This window comes from Haemorhous mexicanus, chromosome 3, assembly GCF_027477595.1.
Source record: "Haemorhous mexicanus isolate bHaeMex1 chromosome 3, bHaeMex1.pri, whole genome shotgun sequence".
Lineage (NCBI taxonomy): Eukaryota > Metazoa > Chordata > Aves > Passeriformes > Fringillidae > Haemorhous > Haemorhous mexicanus.
In genome coordinates, this window is record NC_082343.1 from 19,256,908 (window position 1) to 19,266,995 (window position 10,088).

General features: G+C 40.6%; 1 protein-coding gene across 2 annotated transcripts in view; it reads right to left on the bottom strand.

The window, feature by feature from the left end:
- The window catches only part of DISP1 (dispatched RND transporter family member 1), an 89,907-nt gene that overhangs the window by 33,459 nt on the left and 46,360 nt on the right, over positions 1-10,088 (bottom strand). The window contains exon 1 of one of the 2 annotated variants that reach the window (XM_059840981.1): positions 5,488-5,794. The exons of the other annotated variant lie outside the window; for it this stretch is intronic. The gene's annotated coding sequence lies outside the window, so the exon portion shown is untranslated. Of the gene's footprint in view, positions 1-5,487; positions 5,795-10,088 lie in introns of those variants that run through there. 2 annotated transcript variants of the gene reach the window in all.

Sequence of the window (10,088 nt, forward strand, 5' to 3'; positions counted from 1 at the left end):
GAGCAAATTCAAGGGGCTGGCTAAACTTCAGTTTGGTCTGAAGAGATGTATTAGTTATGTGAAATTCCACTGTGTATCAGCAGTCTGGTTTTCTCTCACACTGCAGGCAACATGAGAGCTGGACACTAAGGCAGAGAAAGCTCCTCTCCAGGTGTCTGGCAGCATTTTTGGAATTTCTGGTTGCTTATTTTTACATTCACTCACAGAAGAGATAGGCTGTACAGTGATGCTGTTCCATTTGTTCTAGGTTAGTTGGATCCATCCATATCATGACTTGAAACTGCTGTACACTGCTCAAAATTACTGTCTACTGTAATAATTGAACAGAAGGGACAGAGAGACTGCAAATATCTGATATTTCAGGAAGAGAGACACACATTCTTTTGCTTTAAACCCGGGACACTTACAACATTAATTTTTAATAGAAGTTTTCAACCACTTCATGAAGGAAACCACACATATCTGTGCCAAACACAGATGCTCAAACTCGTGCCTGCAGCTGCTGGGCAACCCCAGCACAGACACATGGGCTTGGCCCTTCAGCGTATCTGTGCCCCTTGAGAACACTGACATGGCAGTTGTAACTTTTGTCCAGACAGCTCAGCTGCCTTCATTTAATATGATCAAAGAGAAATGCTTTATTTTCCACAGATATAATAGCTACCTCTGTACCTTTTGTTCAGAAATGTTTTAGAACTACTACATTTGAAGAAAAGATCCTCAGTACCGCAACATATATTTCTGCCTTTGTTCTCCTGTTGAGCAAGCAATTCATGAACCATTTCAAACATTAACAGATAGGGCTAATTAATTCCTTTTTCTTAAGCCCTGAGGAACTCTTGAGTTCTGTTCATTTTTATGGACTCTTTTAGAAAGGCAATGAAAGCACCTGCTTGCCTTGAAGTTCTTTCAATGACACATTAAAGCAAGAGTACTTTGTATGATAAGGTAGCCATCTGATTAAATATTTTTTTCAGTCGCATCTACGAAGAACTGGGACTCAAACCAGTTCTCTAGAATGTGAGCTGGGCTGTACATTTTCATTTGGTTTAGTAACTTTTCTCTTTTGAGTCACTGAATTTGACCAAGCTAATGTCATTGGAGTTTTGTTTCACTCATGTTTGAGAGGATTAAAAAAGGATCTGTACTATGGTACTTCATTTGTGCCCCTCTTTACAGAAGTGGCTGTAAATCCACTGACAGCAAAACTTCACCTGCAGCTGTCACACCAAAATATATTCTTAACTCTCCACTGCATTTTGTCTCCTCTGCCATAACTGCAGTGACTGGGAACTTAGAGAGATGTAACAATGGCCCAATGAAATAGTTAATCAAGAGTCTTTTCTTTAGAGGATGAATAAATAAGCCAATTAACATGCGGCAAGCAAAAGCATACTAAGATTTTTAATACTACATGGGATGGGAAATCTAAGAACATACTGACCATGAAAAAAAGAATGTAAAAACAGGAATCTTTGAAAATTTAGTCTTTGAAAATTCTGAATTATTTCAATGTTCAAGTTTATTTTTGTTGCACTCCTCAGACTGCTTTAGGATCTAGCATTCTCCAGTACAGTGGGGGTTTCAAACTTATAAAAATTTATACCTGAAAGCTCTGAAGCAGTGGACAGGTAGCCTGAATAATGAAGTGACAGAAAATACAGATTCTAATGCAGGCAGCCCTACTTAACAGAAGATTAAATACAATTAGAAAAAGTGTTAATCTACATGTTTAATACATTCCACATCTCTAGCCAGTATTTTAATACATAAGGTATTTTAAATGTGATCATCTCTGTAGAAATTATGCCAGCTGGACTGATAAGGGAAAAAAAAAACAGAATTGTCTTTAATTACTGCACTCTTGATAGCAGTAACTGCTCAGAAAGGACTTGAGCCATGCAGTTCAAAACAACTCTTGGAAGAGCATCATATCTGGAATGTACCACAGTCTGCAGTGGCAATGTTCCCTCATAACAATTTTATGGAGTAATCCATCTATTATTTGTGGAGCTAACAGTGAACACAGCTCACCCAGTAGACAAGCATTGCAAGCCCTTCAGGAAATAAAGTAATCCTGCACAACACAAACTATGTGGGATTTGGTGTTCCCCAACTAGCATGATCTTTTAAAACTTGTATTAAGTTCACCTGTTCCTTTGGCTGCAACTGAAAGATTTTTTCATTGATTTAAGTTTCTCAAAAAGAAAAAAAAAAAAAAAACAACAACAAAAAAATACCAACCAGACTTAAAAAACATTGGTTCAACAAATCCAATCTGAACTCAGAATGCCTGCAATTGGGAATGACGGAAGTGCAAATCCAAGAGGGAATGACGCAGTGGAAATATAGTATAACCTAATATATTAGTACAGATAATTTATAGATTTTTAGAAGACAACAGAGAGAACAGCCAAGTGTTGAGGGTTATTTTAACCACATAAGAAAAAAAAAAAACAAAAAAACTAAAATCTGTAATTTGCTCAAAATGAAAACTAAACTGTATTAAGACTTTAGATTTTTCATTTAAGGTAGGAAAGAATTCAAATTTCATTTCAAAGTTATCTAAAGTTTTTCGGCTGTAGTCAGCATTGCACCAGTCAGCCAGCTGAACCAGCCCAGGCTTTATGGACTTCACAGACCTGTCAACTACAAAGCATCATAGTCCTGAGATAAACACAATGTCCAAAGTAACAAAAAATGTCTTTTCATGTCAAAATTCATCTAAAGCAGCTGGATTCTAGAAGCAGTGCATTTCTAAAATAAGCAACATTTAACAATCCCAGTGCTAACTGATAAGACTCCTTCAAGATAAAATACCATAATGGCCTTGGAGTCCTTTAGGATGCTTAAGTTTTCCAATGTGACCAAGTCTTACAGTCTGTAAATTCAGTTAAATCCTCTCCAGCCTTCGTCTGCTGTGCCAGCCAGTGCACAGCCATTCTAAAGGAGGGTTTGCTCCTCTTTCACATTACCAGAATTCTTTGTATCTTTGCTTTTTTCCATACCAAGAGAAGTAACAGGTGGTGCCTGGTGTTTGATACTGGGTTTCATGGGAGATGTCTACTTATCTATCATTGCAATGGTCTTTAGCAAGTCAAATTGCTTTTTAATGCTTCATGGTTGTTGATCTCCATTTTGGCTCCTAGCTAGACATTCTTCAAATTCTCCAGCTTTTACTCCAATGCTATCATATGTGGTACTTGGTTTCTCTCAATACTTCCATTCTCTCTCTTCCATTTCAGCCGTTAAGCCCTACCTCTTCCCTGAAAAGCTTTCTCTGTACAAAATACAGGCTCTTCCCAGAACGAGCCATCCCTGTGCTCTCCTTTTTTTCCCCCAGGTATTTCAAGTACATTAAATATAAGCATTTCAGCTTCAGGAAGTCTCAAATTCTTATTTCATCAACGAGCAAGTTTACCTGGTTTATTTATTAATGCAGCCATTTAACTGAGATTTGGTACAACACAGCTCCTATTTTTGAGAAATGCCATTACGGTCAGTGTGTTTTCTGCACAGTCTATAAATACCCATATTCTCAACTAATGTCACCTTATTAACAAGCAGATTTTCAGCAATTTAAGTCCTTATTCCACGAGGTAGTAGTTAGCAGACAATTATGAAGCAGAAGAGGTTTGTAGAGGGGAAATTTCCCCTCCTCCAAGTGTTCTGAGAGCCAGCTGTCCCTGCCATCCCTCTCCACAGCCTCTGAGGCTTTGAAGCTGTCCTGTTCTGAATCTGAGACTCTATGAGTTCATTTCCTGTGTCGCAGGCAGGCTCGGGAACCACAATTCCTGTAACAGGGTGTTTCCAGACGTCACCATGCCAGCACCACGGCTCATGTACAGATGGGCACTGGCAACCAGTGTTGCTAAACTGGAACAAGACAAAGACAGCTATGGGGTGAGGGAGCTGGGAAAGACTGCAAAGGATGGGAAAACCAATCTCTTCAGACCCTCAGAAATAGACTTTCCTTTGCTTTTAAGCTAAAGTTACTTCTTCTGGCACAGAGAACGAAACAACAGCAGACCATTTCCAGAAATCATTTGCAGGGCTTCAACTACAGAATTTAATGGTAGTGCTTTAACTACGAAGTCTTTTCAAAGTCAAAATTTACAATAGATATAATCAGACTATAGATAGAATCAACAACAAGGAGCTCTGAATTCTCTTCCAGAAGTTTTAATTTAAAAGAAAGAAAAAAAAAAAAGCATATCTATGTAGGGAAAATTGAAGAAAATGTATTAAAGTTCGAAAAAGTTTCAAATACTCTGAGTTTTGGAATGAGATACAGCTACAACCAGAAATTATTAGAACCACACTACTTCAAGAAAAAATGTGCATAGTTCTGGAAAGCAGGTGTATACCTCAGCAGAGTTTAAGAGCCCAGAAAGCTGTTAAAAACCCCAAACACTGCTTACAACTGCCACACTGTAATCGCACTAAATCTTATTTACCCAACTTACTGACCTTCCATTACCATATGAAAGACTTTAAAGTTTTTGTAATTGCAAATATTCTGATCCAAAATAGCTCTAAATCCTGCTTACACAGGAGGGGAAGAAACTAAAATACAGCTCTTTCTGGCTGTAAGAAGAGTTATTTGCATTGACAGTTCCACAGGTTTTTACTTCATTATGCTGTGGGACTAACATTGAAATTATTACAGCTTTAAAGAGACACAAAAGTAACACTTTAAGGTACAGCCCCAGCTATACCTAGCAGCACCCTGGCTACATAAATGTTACATAAGAGGTTAAGAAACCTCTCCACCATCTGCTTAGACTTTTTGGTTTCTGTCCAAATTTAAAGGCTATGTAGGAACACAGTAACATAGTAATAAGAATTGTTACTAATATTAGCATTTTTCTTCCATTTCTAATAGGAGCACTAATATAATCTCCCTCTACAGTACATTAAAGAAGGCAAAGAATCAGCGAGACCGTCAGGGCACATCAGGCAGGTACACACTGGCAGTTACACCTACTTGATAAACACAGAGCATTTTTGCACTTGGCTACAGAAAACACAGCAAAGCACTTTTACACTATCAGTCCAGCAATAATTTTCTCCGAAAAATAACATGGGAGTTGTTTGGTCCCGTCCCCCCCGCCCCGCTTCATTTCCAAAGCGTGAGTGGGTTTAAAGTCTCCCATTCGCTGAGCCGTGCTCTGAAGGTGAAATGATAAACCTCGTACGCCCCTTTTATGACAGCGTATCTACCCCCAAGAGCCGGATCTCGCTCGAGTCGGGGCGGGGGAGGAGGTTTTGCTTTCTCACCAGGCTCTTCAGCGCTGGCAGAGTCCTGTGCTAAGCTCTCCGGCATTTCCACTCAGCTGAAAAGTCTCTCACAATCCCAGGAGCCCATTTACATTACAAAGCAGTATTGCAGGGTAAATAACGCAGAGTTAAATCTCCATCCCCGCGCTTTCTTAAGGCACGGCCAGGTCCGAAGCGACCCAACGGGACGCAGCTCTTGGCACTCACCAGCCGCAAATCGGGGCAGATGGGCAGGAAGGAAGCGGCAGCCCACTCTCGATCCAGGTATCCCCCGGCTCCGAGCCCGCTCTCTCCGCAAACGGAGCCGCTGCTCCGCTCGCCCCAGCACTGGCCCCGAGCGGGGAGTGCCGGCAGTCGGGGCCGCCCCTCCCCGCGGCAGGTCCGGGCTCTGGCAGCGCCCGGCGGCTCCTCTCTACTCCTCCTGCTGCAGCGGGAGCCCCGGGCCGCTCCCCGCCCTCGCTCCCCTCGGATCGGGTTCGGGCGCGGGGCCCAACCGAGCACTGCCGCCTCACCTGCCCGCGCCCGCCGGGGCTGCGAGCCCCGCGGGCACCGCGCCAGCCACTCCACATGGAGAAGACGAGAGGCACTGCCTTAGCACCGGCTGCTGCAAAGGGAAAGAGCCGAGCAAGGCGGGAGACTGAAAACAGCTCCGGGGCTCATTTGGAGTGCTTTTCAAACTGACTTCAGCCCTCATTAGCACCGGGCAAGGGCTTCCCCCCCCAAGCACCAAGCTCTGACTTTATCCTTTAGTTGTCAGGCCAAATATTGGTGTGTGACTACAAATCTCCAAGAAGTCTCCACCAACAGAATACCTACTGGGATTAAAGGGCCTTTACCCCACCAGATTTTACGATATTTGTGCCTAAAAAGCTTCACCCATAGAGGAGTACTTGAGAACCTGCAGTTCATCTCCACATACATCTCAGACAACAATTCTTTATAACACTTTATAAATACAAACATAATTATTACAGACTATTAGTGCGAAAAACTGAACATTTCATGGTTCACAACTCAAAATGAAAAAACAGAGATTACCAAAGTCTGGAGATAGTTAAAACCTCAGTTCTAGGTATTAATATGGGGAACAGGGTACTTGCTTACTTAGCAGAGGTGTTCTATGAGGAGCTTAAAATCCTACCAGAGGAAGTGCTACAAACAGGTCTCAATCTGTGGTTTACTAGGATATTATGTTCAAACTAACTACGAAAGCTCACAGGCTCACAAGCCTTGTGTTTTGGGAGCTGACTCCTGGTTTTTCCTCAGCTCTGGGTATCTCAGATACAAACCTCAGAACTGGCATCTTCCTGGGGCAGATCTTGTGAATCAGTCTAGTAAATCCAAAGTAGATTACAATTCACAGGCCTCTGACTGGCTTTTTGAAGTGCTCTCCTTACTCTCTATTGAAATACAGGAGTTCTGATTTCAGGGTCAGGTTGAACTAGTTGGAGCAAAATTAATTGCTCATCTGTAAACAGCTTTACTCTTTGTAAAGCAAAAGATTTAACCAAAGGAAACACTGAAGCGTGATTTCCCTTAGTGTGACCTCAGAATTATGCATTCCAATAGTGATACAAGTGTTTACACAAGGCAGCTTTTCCTGCTAATTGGATAGGTGGTGAGAAACTGTGCTGCTTCCCCACTTCTAAGGGGAAACTTTTTTTGTTAAACCTGTCTTCCTTGACTTTCTCACTGAGCTTAAACTGGGAAATTTAACTGGCGTCAGCTGCCATCTCCACCTCCTCCACACCATCAATATCCCATCTAGAAAATAATTTTTCTAATATTAATGGATTCTCTAACAGAAAACTTGCTTTCTATCCAAGGTAGAACCATTCAGTGTTAATGATCTATGACAGATTTTATGTAAGAAATGTATTTTGCTCAAATCTATTTATTAAGAAAAACAGCACTACTACAAAGCAGGTAACTCAACCATAATTCAAAATGATAGTAGGATGGCAATACAATATTCACTTTCTGAATATCCGAAACACATAATATAGCCTGGAAGCACCGGAAGAATAATCTCAAAGTTACTCTTCCAAAGTCACACAACTCCATGTATTTTTGAAAAACATATCTACTAATATAAGTATTTCTGAAATGTGTCAATATTACTGTGTATCAGTTCACTGCAGATACTGTGTCCCTTGTATTTGTTAATCACCTAAAAGAAATGACAAGAGGCACATATTTGCTCACTGCTTTTATATCTAGAAGGAAAAGGACTATAAAAATCTAAAGGATTACAGTCTATTAAGATTCTTAAGATTATATGTACTGCAGAAAATTGTGTTAGTTTCTCAGCACATAAATTTAATGCAGATACTTTGTTCCCAAGGGTGACAGTAAAACAAATATATAATGCATGTTCAAAGATATTCTTAATAAAAGTATTTGTCCAAACGTAATTTAAACAGTGTATCATATATTAGAATTACAGCCTTGTAGTAATTATTGCCCTTACAGTATCTGAAAACCAAACTCAACACTAAGTGCTGAGAAACCTTTTCCCCATGATACACTTAGGCCCTGCAGAGCCTTGGTTGCCCTGGGTCCCCCCAACATATTCCTGGTTTGGACATTTCCATTATCCACCCTTTAACATCCCCTTCTGCATCACTTCTAATGTTGCTACTTATCCCACTATTCATCTCCAGCGATAGCGAACAAATGCTGACTTCTTTACTTGCAAGTGATTAAAAAATACAACTATGCCCTACAGCATATGGAATGCAGGTCTAGTGAAAAAGGATGGAAGAACTTAAAGTGATTCAAGGCAGATCAGGAATGTCAGATTTGATCTCTGGAAGCCTCGAGAGGATAAATGAGTTTATCCTATAATCTGTGCTATTCACTGCCTGGAAATGCATCTATGCAGGGAATCTGGAGCACATCTGTACTACTAGATCAGCCTTGGTTTAATTCAAAATGATCCTCAATGCATCAGGAAGTTCTGTCCATAGGTACATGGATCTGCCAATACAATTTACAAGTACTTTGATTGTTCAGGCAACGAAAAACTCTTTAACTTAGAGAAAGCATCTCTTATGATAACTATTTTTCTATCATAAATTGTGGTTTTTTAATTGAGATTTTAAAATAACATTTTTCACAGTATACTTCACAAATGAAATCAAGTAGTAGTAAAAAGACTAATACAGCTCCCAGATTTATGTATACAACACTTCGGAAAAAGCTCATGAAGATAACCGTGGTAGAGACTCAAAAGAGCTGTAGTCTGTGCAAGAAAATGAGCCTAAAAAACTGAAGCTTGTATTTACAAAGCAGGACAGAGTGTTGTAATGCAGACAAGATACAAAGAGCTGCAGTACTTGGCTATGACTCTTTCATAGCCTCTCCTAAACTGAAGACATGAGGCAATGCCATTGAGTGCAGCCACTTCTCCGACCTCTGTCTGCCCATGATCAAGAGCCATGACTAAGCTGCCACCCTTCCACCACAGGAAGTGCAGCTACACCTTGAACCTTCTCCTGGGTGGGTGCCCTCACCTGCCTCTCTGAGCTTAATATGACATTAATTATAGGTTCTTCTTGTCACAGTGTCACTCTTCCAAAGAGAGATCCAGAAGAAGCTGTAAGATTTTGAACATTACCTGTTAATAGGAGAGCCAGTGGAAGTCGTGGGTGTTCTGGGGACAAATGGGTGATTAAGGACTCAGCAAGTGCTCAGGAAAAAAGTGCAGAGGCTTCCAAAATCTTTGAAAGCCAGACAGAAGGCACAAGAGGTGCTGTAGAAATGCTGATGAATTGCTAATGAACTGGGGAAAATAAGGGTATACAGAATAAAAGAGCCAATTAAAGGTTAAAATGACAAAATGAATTCTGCACGTGGCACATGTACTCTGCACATATTTTATTACAATTCCTATCCACCTCCAGAATTTCCTGGCTGGTGGGTTGCTTTTTTTCTTGGATGCAAAAGTCTCTGTTGCCTTTTAGATGCCATAGCACAGTACTCACAGTAGGCAATTTACCAAATGCCTTTTAAAATTAACAACATAGCAGGAAAAATATTGGTTGGTAGGATCCAACCATTCATTTACTACTTTTCATACTAAAGTATATTTTTGTGCAACACTTGAGGTAATATGAACGTAGCAGCACCTAATTTAATTACTCAGAGGCACACAGGGCACAGCCCAGGAACTTCCAGCTTCTAGCAGCACTTGGGTCATGCCAGCACTGCACTGAGAAGTTAATTGGGCTGAGTCAGCTTGATCCATCAGCGATTACAAGGTCTACACTGCCACTGATCCTCACACCTGACAACCTGCAGAGAGATCCAAGAGCCTACATTGTGTTCCCAAGTGCTCTTGGGTTCACAGAAATATGAGGCACAGACACAAAGTGACCCGAGACTGCAGCCATGCCAATGTGAGCTATCTGCTTCTAAGCATAAACTGAACCTGAAAAGAGAATGCCTGTGTCCATAAGGAAATGAAGTTGGAAAGTCTCAAAATTTGCATTTGGAAGCCTCTGAACATTGGAGTTAATAGTCAACCTCCGTTAGCCTCCAGAGAAGAAAGAAAATATTGCAAAATATAAAAGCAAAAGTAGCCAGCAATGAAAATCTGGCACTTCAATCTGTAGGTTTATTTATCTGAGATACAGGCTGAAGAAAATGCAGTGACTGAAATTCAAGGTATTAAAATCTGCATCCTCTTACACTGGTATTCTTCTATACTGTTTTTTCTTCCCCTTGAAGCGTAGAAGACAGACCTTCTTATAATTACAGGTCATACTATAAGCAAAACTGATTCAATGTCATCATATACCTATGGC